The sequence below is a fragment of the Rhinolophus sinicus genome, chromosome 3 (genome assembly GCF_057876585.1).
Source record: "Rhinolophus sinicus isolate RSI-liver-muscle chromosome 3, RSI-T2T, whole genome shotgun sequence".
NCBI lineage: Eukaryota > Metazoa > Chordata > Mammalia > Chiroptera > Rhinolophidae > Rhinolophus > Rhinolophus sinicus.
The window spans coordinates 16,277,305-16,290,219 of record NC_142503.1 but is presented as its reverse complement, the minus strand read 5'-3'; the positions used below and the strand labels follow the sequence as shown (position 1 = coordinate 16,290,219).

The window sequence follows — 12,915 nt, the reverse complement described above, 5'->3', positions numbered from 1 at the left end:
TTAGTTACTAGCTATGCTGCATTAGACAGATTAATTCCTCAGTCTTATATGATTTATCAATTAAATGGGATTGATACCTAATATGATCTAGTTGTGGGTATCCTGTGAGAGAAAAATACATTACTTTCCAAGAATTTGTTGAATGACTATATATACAAGGATCCATGCTATATCCTAGGGATAAAAAACTAAGTAACTAGTCCTTTCCCAGATCAGTAAATAATCTAAAATAGGATACAATGTTTAAACTATATAGAAATATGTCTGGTTTATAATAGTCACTCAGCTAATGTTGGTTCTGCAGAGGCCCCCTTTTTTCCTATTATGTTTTACTAAATATAGGTGACAACACAGGAGCAATTGTTAATATTCTTAGGAGATCAGTTAAACATCCCTTCTTTCTCCAGCACTCTCTCACATGTTCGTTTGCATTTCTTTACCTCTTTATTATTTCTCACTCTCTTCCCTACCATCTAAAAGCACATAAGTACAAGGCACTTAAAATCTTTATGAAGATTTGAACTGAGGAAAATAAAATACTGAGGATGAGACTATTGCCAGGAAATACTTATTAGTGTTAGTATAAAGATTTCACCAGAAATAAATTAAATCAATATATAATCTCTGTGTTCAGAGTTCATAATTCCATTTGATAGAGCTACTTAACATTGCCATTCAGAGGAAATGTTTTATTCATAGCTATTTTTTGAAATAGAGGTGAAACATTCATATTTATAATATGAAAAACACATGAATATTTAAACATCTATCTCTAAATTTAATCAAATACAATTAGCATAATGGAAGTAAAAATACAGATGACCCTAGTCAATACAAGTTTTAAATGGACTATAAAACTACTCTTTATTGAAATCAAGATTAAATAATTCAACTTATATTTAAGAAGCTATTTAATATGATGCTGTTTTCTATAGCCCAACACATACATCTTAAGAATTTTTTGACTTATTTTCTCCCACTTATATAATTAGAAATTTAATTCACGGTATTTTAAGAATTAACTTAGCACCTGTAAAAGTACCTTGCTTAGTGGTTGGCACATAATAATTGGTTATATATAGAAGTTAATTTTTCAGAACTCTCTCAAGATTAAATTAGGCTCTGCAAGCAAGGATGAACTAGTCAAACATGTCCAGTGTCTATGTATTAATATGGAATATTCCTGGGTCCAGCACCCCCATGTTGATAACACTTATAGGGTTCCCCTCCCCACTCCTCTGCTCTGCACCTCTGTCTTTCATTATCATGGTTACCGGATGTTATCACCTGAATTCTGGGACTGGTACGGGAAGAAGTGAAGGGAGCAGCATTGTACGTAATCCTGATGGGCTCCTGACCATGGAGACAAAGCCAGCTGACCCAGGAATTAGGAGACAATCAGCAGTGATGAGGAAGCCTAATGCCAGGTTAGGGGAATGTCCCTGCAGTTGAGTGCGGAAAAGCAGAAGCCAACACTTTGCAGGGAAGCTCACCTGGCCTCACAGTGGTGGCTCCTGGTCTTTTGCATTCCTGTCGGTCTCTGTTGCAATGTGGCTAATACCTGAAAACCTACAGCATAATCATTTGAGGGGTGATCATTTTAGGAGATACCCCCAAAGCTGTGTGGGCCTCTGATGCGGTGTATGTGACTTAATAATTTGTAGTTGTGTCCTGTGGTCATCTGCTGCTGAAGCCTGTGGTCCGTCTTTCTTGTCTTCTGGTGTTTGCTCTGGTTCACAAGTGGCTTCCTCAGAACCTGCTCAATTGTATGGTGCTTGCTGAGGCAGCCCTTAAGAATAGCCAGTCAGACACATTCATCAGCATTTCTATCTGCCACTCAGCCTGTGCCACTGACTTTTCCTCCCCACCCCTCAGCCAAGCCTTACGGATGTCAACTAGAGGCATGAAACAGAAAGCGAGTGTCAGAAGCCGGGATGGAGACTGACCCTCTTTGACCACTTGTCACTCAATTTCTTTTCCTGAGAGCCCTTCTTCAGAACTCATAGTGGTTTTCCCCTTTCCAATGGGGTAGGGAGTCTACATTTTGTCCTTAATTCTCTTTATACTGAGGTTCTTGGTAAAGCCTTACAAATTCAAGAGTTACTGACTTTCAGGGCATTTATTCCACTGAAGAAAATACAATTTGAAACTCAGTGCTAAGTGATCACAACTTTTTTTCTATCCTCGCTCTTGCAACCTAACACCCAAAATCTCCAGCCCAAAGAATACTGTTAAATCAGTTGGGATATAACAATGAGCAAAATGTGTGAAGGGAAAAATTTTAAATGCACAAATTTGAATCACTTTTAAAAGTCTACTGATTCTGTTTATATTGTTAATATCATCTCTATTTCTCTGAGGCGAATTGTGAGCTTATTTAAGGTCATTGTTGTACCTTTAGATCCTGATTATATATCACAGTATCTGGTTTATACTAACTATTAAATAGTTGTTCATTGACTGGATTAATTAAGTGATGGGATGATAAAATTTTAATGGTTTATTTTCACTGAAATAGTGGGACAATGTAATTTGCACTATTATGTTATATTCTGAAATCTTGTGGTAAAATATTCAGAGCATAAGTACAATCATGTGCCACTTAGCGACTGGGATACATTCTGAGAAATGCGTCCTCAGGTGATTTTGTCGTACAAATATCATATAGTACACTTACGCAAACCTGGATGGTACAGCCTACTGCACACCTAGGCTCCACCGTATAACCTACGGCTCCTAGGTCACAAGGCTGTGCAGCATGTTGCTGTACAGAACAACACAAGATCAAATCAGTACAAGAGAAAATGATGCATTCAAGTAATGCAGGAAACCCTGGAGGTATGAAGCTGCTGCCTATGTAATAAGGCACGCAGTTGTACTATAAAACAAACAAACAAAAACAAAAAAAACCCTTTTGTTATACTTAGAAAGAGTACACTCTAAAACAACAATAAAAGTATAGTAGAGTACATCCGTAAATCAGTAACATCGTCTTTTATTATCATTCTCAAGTATTCTGAATTGTGTCTAATTGTATGTGTTATACTTTTATCTGACTGGCAGCTCAGTAGGTTTGTTTACACCAGCATCACCCCCAACATGGTTGTAATGCTTTGCTCAGTGACATTATAATGGCTATGATATCACCAAGCAATGGGGATTTTTCAGCTCCATTACAATCTGATAGATCCTATTATAGATAGGGTTTGTCATTGACCGAAATGTCATTATGCACCATATGACTATAAATCAAGCCATTAAGGAGAACACACACTGTGTTGACAAATAGAGTCAGAAAAGTTAGGAGCGATGGCTCAGTTTCCAATAGAATCCATTACTGCTCCTTATCTTTTCTCATTACCATTGGTTTAAAGTGTGATCATTCTGTTTGCGGTTTATTTAATTTTGTAAGAGTATGTCTATGTTATGTTTAAAATATACAAAATATCATCTCACGTGCACTGTTTAGTGCCTTTTCTCCTAATATTAACATTTCTTGTCCAGGATATTTTCATAGCAAATTGAGGATTTAAAACATTGTCAGGGAGCTAAACTGTCCAGGTTGATGTTTAAAAAAAAAAAAAAAAAAAATCCAGAGACTGCTTTAAAATATAAAATTCTTTTACAAAAAAACTGAGTTAATATATATTTTTTATTAATCTTCAGGTAATCTTTAATATTTAGGTCAGGCTAAGAGGTAAAATATTTAAAGTTGTAATAAAACACTTATGAAAATCATAAAAGTGAATATTTGCTTTTGCTTCAATATGAACAGAACTTTCATTTGTATGATCTCATGAAAAATCCTTGGTAGCTCTGTGAATAATACATAATTCAACTTCTTTTGAGAAATCATTAATTTTACTTTTTCAGATATAATTTTAATAGGTATAAGTAACGGGCATCCCTAGACAATAATGTGTAAAATACAGTATTTGGAATTCTAACTCATAGCTCTTGAATTTCTCTGGGATTTACAAGGGATCGTTACAAAGCCTAGCATATAAGTCACAGAAACATTATTCCCTATTTATAATTAATATTGGAAATCTGTGTATGAAAAAAATGGGAACAAGAGAAGCTTGTTGATGTCTTTCATAACTTTTCTGGCAAATAATGCAACTCTGTCGAGTTTGTTTTCTTAGTTGGCTTTTTCTAATGTGCGTCCTTGCCTATTTCTGTTCTGTTCCATCAGATACTGTATGGCTAAATCCCTCTGACAATAACTTTCCCACCTTTGTGTCTGTCTCCAAGGGAAAGTGTCATCTTACTTCAGTCATCTAATTAGCAGTAGGAGCGTGGGCTGCAGGCTTCCACACCAACACAAGTGTGATGAGCCAGCATGCTGACATCTATGAACTCTTTATTAAATCACACGCTCCTCTAAGCAGGTGCAGGCTTTCTGAGCCCTAGTATTTTATGCACGACTGCACTGACTCCCTGCTTTCTGAAACTTTGAGTGTCCAGATCAAACTGAGGATATCAAGTCCTGATGAGATTTTGTAGTTTTTTTTTTTTTTTAAAGATATTTGGCACATGGTTAGTTGTTAGGTTTAGTCTGTTGTTTTTGACAACTGATAACTAGCTAGGATTATAGAGTAACAGATAACAATGTTGGGCATGTATCTTAGGACATGTTTTTCAAGGTCTCAGAGTCGAGGAAAGGATCTATGGGTCTGAATACAGCAGCAAAATGATAACCCTTTCCTGGATACTGCATATTTGGATTTATAAATAGTATGTGGTAGTTTTTGTTTCCTATATATAATTTATAGAAGTACACATTTTTAGTATCTGTATCCTCAGTAACTCATAAAAGTACACATTTTAAAGTGCTTTTAATTATTAAAGTATTTAATATTTGATAAAGGAAAGTAGAATGAAGGTAAATATGCTTTTTTAAAAACGACATTTATCCTTGTATATAATAGCAATCCTTACAGGTGTGAGGTGAGATCCCATAGGGGTTTGGATTTGCATTCCCCTGAGGATTAGTGATGTTGAATATCTGTTCATATGCCTGTTGGCCATTTGTAAGAAGGTATAATTTATACACAGTATTTAATCTTCTCTAGTGTAAAATTCTATAATTTTTGACAAATGTATACAATCTTATAACCACCATCACAGATAAGACAGAGAATGTTTCCATCTCCGCGCAAAAATTCCCTCATGTCACTTTGTGGGGATTAGGCTCTGGCAACCAGTCATCTATTGTGTTTTGCTTCCTTATACTTTTACTTTTTCAAGAATGTGACGCAAATGGATACATTACACTGTATATGATTTAGAGTGGTTTCTTCCACTTATCATAATGCACTTGAGATTGATCCATATTGCATGTATAAATAGTTCCTATGTTTTTATTGATAAGGAGCATGCCATTGTATGAGTGCACCAATGCTTGTTTTTCCATTTGCTCATCTGAGGACATTTGGATTGTTTCCAGTTTTTGATGATAATGAATAATGAATTATGTGGGTAAAACCATTTAAATATGGCTTTATGTGAACAAATGTTTTTATTTTTCCTGGACAAATCCCTAGGATAGCAATGTTATGTGTCAAATGTTAAGTTTATATGTTACATTTTAAGTAACTGCAGTTTGTTTTCTAAAGTAGCTATAATATGTTGCATTCCCACCATCAAGACTCCAAATTTCATTTGCTCCGCATCCTCACCAGCACTTGGTAATGTCTTTTCAAACTTTTATATTAGCTGTTTTAATATAATGTAGTGGTATACATTGTGGTTTTAATTTTCAGATTTTCATTCCACTGGTGAATGGTGTTGGTCACAGTTTTATGTGCTTTTTTGCCATATATATATATATATATATATATATATATATATATATATATATTTGTTGTTATATGTCTTTTAAGTCTTTTGCCTATTTTTAATGGGTTGTCTGTTTTTAATGATTGAGTTGCATATTTCAATGTAATATGAATACATTCTTTATGAGTCTGTGTTTGCAGTTATTTTCTCCAAGTTCATGTCTTGTCTTTTCATTTCATTAATGATATTTCTTATAAAATTCATATATGTAATGATATATATATATATACATATAGATAGATAGATAGATAGATATGCATTTATTTTATGCCTATATATATGCCTATGAATCTTTGAATTGGGATTAATTTCTCATAACTGTCTTTTAAAGGAAAAGCTTAGATAATTGATTTGACATGTTTCTTTTTACTGAAATTGGTATTTAATGTTATAAATTTCCTTCTAAGAACTTCTTTAGCTACATCCCACAAATTTTGAAGCATATTTTTTTTCAATTTGAAATATATTCTAATTTATTTTGTGCCTTTTCTTTGACCCATGGGCCATCTAAAAGTTGTTTAATTTTCAAATATATATTGAGTTTTCAGATCTCTCTCTTATTAGTTACTAATTTAAATCTGTTATAGTCAGAGAAATGTATGATTTCAGTCTTTTTAAATATACTCACTTTTTCTATGGCTTAGAATAGTGTCTTCTTATTGCAGCTCATATGTCTACTTGAAAAGAATGCATACTCTGATATTGTTGATAGAATTGTTGAAGATGCCTGTTGTTAATTGTGTGATTGTTGATTTTTTAATTTCTCCTTTCTGTCTATCAATTTTTGCTTAATTTATGTTGAAGCTCTTTGACACATTTATGATTGTTGCATTTTTATGTGAATTGGCCCTTATTGTATAATGTCTTTATTTCTGGTAATATTTCTTGTTCTGAAGTCTACTTTATCTGACATTTATTTAGCTAGTCCAGATTTTTATAGTGTTTGCATGTTAAATATTTTACTTTCTTTTACTTTCAACCCATATCTATCTTTCTATTCCAAATTAATTTTTTTTTAAGAAGGTCTGTCATCAGTTTGTACTTTGTTATCCATTCTGGTAGCCTACAAGCTAGGATACAAAGCTTCCTAGTATTTGGAAGAAAATTACTTATTCTCATAATTAACTCTAAAAATATAATGCAACTTATTGTAAGCTTACAGTTTATCATATTCTTATTATCCTTTTTGGTAAGCTTATTATAGTTTATCATATTCTTATTATCCATTTTTCCTGATAATAAATCCAGCTAATCAAATTTAAAAAAAAATTAGAATCTTGTTCTTTATGTTCATAGACCTTATCTGCACAGACTTTGGCAAGTATAGTAAAACTGGTTTTGGTTAGTTACCAATGTTTGTTAGTTTCTTTGAATTGTACATTTTCTTTTCAACTGTGATTTTGTGATCACACTTTATAATTACAAACTTAAAATGTATGTTTGTACTATACAACAGACATATTAAATATTTGGGGGAAAACCACTATAATCTTCATGATCTTAAGTGATATTGTGTGTGTGTGTGTGTGTGTGTGTGTGTGTGTGTGTGTTCTCATGCAGTTTTATCATCCTTTTCCCACTGCTATGTAGTTTTGTTCTTCTATGCTTTAAGTTAAATTCAGTATTAGAGGTGTGGGCCTACTGAGTGTGTGTGTGTGTGTGTGTGTTTGTGTAGATATATAAATATGTTCTGCTTGATTTACATTAGAATCCAAAGACAAAAGGTGCAGGCTGAACTGAATGGTTTTTACAGTTAAAGCTGAGAAGGGCAGAAACTGATACCTCTAGTTATATGAAGTCCTATACTTCCTTATTGTCACACTGTGGATATCCCACAGATGTCCTATTTCTTCCCTGGTAGTTGTCCGAACTCCTATTAAAAAACAAAACCTCAGGTAGGATTTAGAGTTTTATTATGAAATAAAACTGCTGTAATCCAAAATAAGTTATGGAAGTGATCAATAGACATATTTACCAAAAAAAAAAAAAAATCAGGAAAATCTTGAATGAATACAGGCGGCTTCCGTTCCAGAAAATTCAGACTTGAGATATAGCCCTTCTTTTGTGACTCTTTATTTTCATTCCATAGCTGACCTACGGGAGAAAGAAAGTGAGAAAACTCAATCTAAATAAAATGTTAATTTATTTTCTGTGCACCCTTAGCCCACCTCCCCACCCACAGGTAGCTAGGATTCCATCTTCCTAGTAGGTGTTAGGAGGCAGGAAAATAAGTTAAAATGCCCTCAAATGGAAATTCATGCTATATAATAATACTTCCTCTACTTAACACACACACACACACACACACACACACACACACACACACACACACACATACACACACACACACAGTGATAAAAAGATGCCTTTCCTCAAGATGCCAAATACGTGTTTGTAGGAATAGTCAAGAAATCAGGATGTAAAATCATGTGATAAGTATCCCCATGCAGAAATTTGGAAGGCATCATGTACATGGGGGAGGTATATAAAGAGCATCTATCCAAGGGAGCTAGCATATGTGAGCGGTGCTCTACTTGAAATAGCAGTTTGCAGTTAACTCAGTGAGTTGCATTTTATAGATTGTGTCTTAATATTCCAGAATTTGTTTCTTGCACTGATCCTAACCTGCAAAATTCTTACTGAAAGGATCCATTTTTCCAGTTCCCACAGTGACTGTGAATTGAATATGGGTCAAGTATATAATTGTCTCAAGAACCAATGCATAATCTCTTTTAATGTCTGAAAGCTTACAAATTTTACTTCCTCCAAGAAATGTAAAATTCTGTTGTTTTTTGTTTGTTTTGTTTTTGTAGTATGCTAGATTTAGGCACCAAGTGATTTAGTGAAGCACACTTATTTATAGACTCTACTGCTTTGTAAAGGTTAAAGATGAAAGTAATGATTTCCCCACTGATGTTTGAACTACAAAAAAAAAAAAAAAAAAAAAAAAGAAAGTTAGATACACATACATGAAAATCAAAATTTCTTGTCCCTTTACAATTGGCCACCATCCGGGGATACGGGAGCCGGGATCTCTCACCTGCAGTCTTTGAGTTGGCGTGGGGCATTCAGTATGGTCCAGCATTTGCCATACGGTCAGAAGCCGTCCTGCAGTACAGCTTCTAACTAAGCTAGGCTGTCCCAAACCCCTGGCAATACAATCATTTACCTTTACACCAAAGAGTTTGGGAAAGCGCCAAAATCTGCCTGTGGTGTGTGCCCAGGCCGACTTCGCGGAGTTCCTGCTGTGAGACCTCAAGTTCTAACGAGGTTGTCTGAAACGGAAAACCATGTCAGCAGGGCCTGTGGTGGAGCCATGTGTGCTAAATGTGGCCGTGACGGGATCAAGCGTGCTTTCCTTATCGAGCAGCGGAAGGGAAATCATTGTGAAAGTGTTGAAGTTGCAAGCACAGAGTCAGAAAGAGAAATTTTTAAAAATAAAGCTGTCCTGAGTATTAAAAACAATTAAAAGGCAAAAAAAAAAACCACAAAAAAAATTGTGGGGGTACATAACATGAAAGATTCAAAGCTGTATTTCAGATGGTATTCCAAGCGGCTTAGCAGGGCGTTGATAGTGGTCGGGCCAGGCTGGGTTTGTGAGTTAGTGAGTATAGGGAGCAAAGGGGGCACAAACCACTAAATGTGGTCACACTTATTAAGGAAATTTTTAAAATCCTTTCTTTATTAACTAATTTACAACCTTAACCAATTCCATATTTCCCTTCAAAGCGATTCTTAGAAGAAAAAAAAAAAACTAATGAATCTTGGTTCTCAAGGGGACTTGAATGGTAAATTTATACTTATAATTCAATATGTCAATGATACGTTTTAAGTCAAAAGCAATCTGTGGCATTTACATGCCCAAACACATTTTCATTAGCATTTTTAATAAATATTTTTTTAATCTATAACCTTACTGTAGGTGTCCAAATACTTCCGTGAACTCTAGGTCATATACTTCCCACATGTCAGAAATGGGGGACCCGCGCCCAGTGGGTCCATCTTATTTGTGCTCTGCAAACTGGAAGCTCACAAGGATGTCTTCTAGATAAGAGCATTGGAGTGTATGTTTTAATCATAATAGCATTGATTCATTATTAAATTATGCAGGACATTTCAGAACAGTACAAGGGGAATCTGGTGACATGAGTTATATTTCTACCATGTTTCCCTGAAAATAAGACCTAGTCGCACCATCAGCTCTTATGTGTCTTTTGGAGCAAAAATTAATATAAGAGCAGGTCTTATTTTAATATAAGAGCAGGTCTTATTTTAATATAAGAGCAGGTCTTATTTTAATATGAGACCGGGTATAATATAGTATAGTATAGGTATAATATAACATAACATAACATAATATAATACAGTACAATATCATATAATACTGGGTCTTATATAATATGATATAAGACTGGATCTTATATTAATTTTTGCTCCAAAAGACTCATTAGAGGTGATGGTCCAGCTAGGTCTCATTTTTGGGGGAACACGGTAATTATCACACTAACTTTTTCAGACTGAGCACATCATATACTATTATTCTTGAGACTGTTTTCTTATCTGTCAGATGAAGTAGCAGGACAAAAAGTTTATTTCTGAAGCTAAGTTCAAAAGTACTTGATAATATGCTTGCTGCTACGGGCAGGGCCAATTCCTCCATTAGGCAGAGTAGGCACAGAGCTTAGGCCTTCAATACTTTTAGGGAAAGTGTGTTAATGTCTTTAAAAATCAGAGGGGAAAAAATGATCTTTCAGGACAAAGATAACACTTTAATATATAATAATAATATGTGTGTTTTTATGTGAATGGAATTACAAAATATAAGCCACGAAGGCAAACTGCCTGGGTCCATGAAAGTTACAACACAGCCCTGGCTAAGACAGAAAATTGTGGCTGAAGGATTAAACAATTTGGGCTCCATTTTTTAACAGATCTGGCCCTAAATTTAGGTTTGAGCTTCGTCATCTTAGATTGTGTTATACAATAAAAATGAAATCATTTCCTTCTGCCAACGCATATGCTCTCCCCCCACCCCCCGTTCAGCTTTGCACATTCTTTTCCCTGCTCATTACATACTCATGATCCATTATTCCAACTCAAGGAACACAATTCCATCCTGTTGTGTTGCCAGACCTCAGTTTAACTCCTTCACTTATCTGCATACAACACGCATACACACACAATGGGTCCTCTTACTTGAGTGTTATCTGGGACATGATTTCCTCCCAAAAGATGCCTTAGGCCACCTATGTTTGCATTAGATGCTCTTTTTGCAGTTCACACTGTCAATTCGTAGGTGTTGAGAGTCACTTCAGTATTGTTCACTTCCGTATAGCAAAATACAGTATTCCATAAATGTTGCTGAAAGAACAAGTCTGAGCCTCAATGATCCCATTTATAAAATGAAAATGCTAAACCCACTGCACTGAGATGTGCGAAAGAAAAATCACACACATACAACGATACACAACTAGCTCATTGGGGTGCCTCATTATAATATACCCTAATTCTCGAAGTATTTACAAAACTAAAAGTATGTTTTAGTCTAGAGTCTATACTTAGGTACTGATACCTTTCAGAGTTAAAATAAATAAATATTAAAAAATAAAGAAATAAGCCTTGGTTTATCTTTTTAGTTCAGTTGAAAACTTATATGAAAGTACTATTTAGCACTGAGCCAAAGCATTATGAAAAGTAGAAAGTAAATTACAATCTAGTCCCTTTATGCTCTCAAAAAGATGAAATTTAACTAACACAATGATATTCTAATTGTACATTTCAGCTGCAGATACATACTTTAGGAGTTAATCCTTTTTTAGGTAATAGGCCTCCACATAGAGATAAGATAGGATATCTACAAATGGGCTTTTTAGTATTGTGCAAATATTGAAGCATAATTAGAATTAAAAAATGGTGCTGATAAAATTTTCTGCTTTTATTTAAGCTTGACCATCTCATAAATGCATGACACAAAGATCTGTCTTACGATCACTGTGTTTATTCTCATGTAATAACTATGTTCATAATTTTAAGTAGATTTTTAACGGCCAATAATATATCTACATGTTTATACCTTGACTATTTTTTCCACAAATGAATGTCACGTATATTAGCCTTACAGGTATAACAGCAACAACACATTTTGCAATACAGTTAATCGTAATTTAGTGCGTGTTCTACACATTCACATAGCAGACCATTCTAAAGTATATAGTGATTGTTTACATACTATTTATTAGTATATGCACAGAAGGTATTCATAGGAGTAACTTTGGAAATTATCTTTAACGGGTTCTTTCTTTCAGCTATGGGATTTTTTTTCTTACCGTTCTACTAATAATGCATTAAATGTGGAATGACACCCCATCTTGGGTAGGAATTATTAGGTTGGTGCAAAAATAATGGCAGTTTAAAAGGTTACAAATGATTGCAAAAACCACAATTACTTTTGCACCAACCTAATGCTAATAAAACTTCCAAGCTCTCTCTCCCCATCTCTTCATTGATTTTCAGAAGTAGTTCAAGTCCTGGATCAAAGAAAATTGGGTACCAGATGGCTTTTATCTTAACATCTTTGAGTTAGGAGAGTGTTCTTACTGAGAGTATTCTTGCTACCAATTTCCACATAATGAAATAAATCCTAGCCACAGTAGAATGAGACTTCCAGGAACCGCAGGTGTAATGTCACAGCTGTATTAGCAGGGCCAACTTGATCATGAATCAAGTTACATCTGGGACTGTCGCGTTCACCACTGAAGTTTAAAAAGGCTGCTGAGAAAGTAGCAAGAACACTTGGGTGCCATTTTTTAGCCTATTGGCAGGAATTTTAAAGAAAATGGCCACACCAAGTTATGTGTCTCTCTTACGAATGCTTCTCTTTATCCCTGCCATATGTTTTTATCCACCCACCACCCCAAACTTATATGGGTTATATTTGGTTTTGCAAATTATCATGTTATGATGTTACCACATAGTATAACTGGAAAAATATATTACTGGTTTGTGTACAGGTTACATTCCTGGAAAATAAAATTCATATCAAATGGTTTTGCTTGAAAGGGAATTTTAATCTGA

The 12,915-nt window shown here is 34.6% G+C and overlaps 1 protein-coding gene and 1 pseudogene across 6 annotated transcripts in view; both read left to right on the top strand.

The window, feature by feature from the left end:
* The window catches only part of LOC109456629 (cadherin-10), a 145,831-nt gene that overhangs the window by 38,258 nt on the left and 94,658 nt on the right, over positions 1–12,915 (top strand). The gene's annotated exons all lie outside the window — the stretch shown is intronic.
* LOC109456632 (large ribosomal subunit protein eL34 pseudogene) lies at positions 8,915–9,293 on the top strand (annotated as a pseudogene).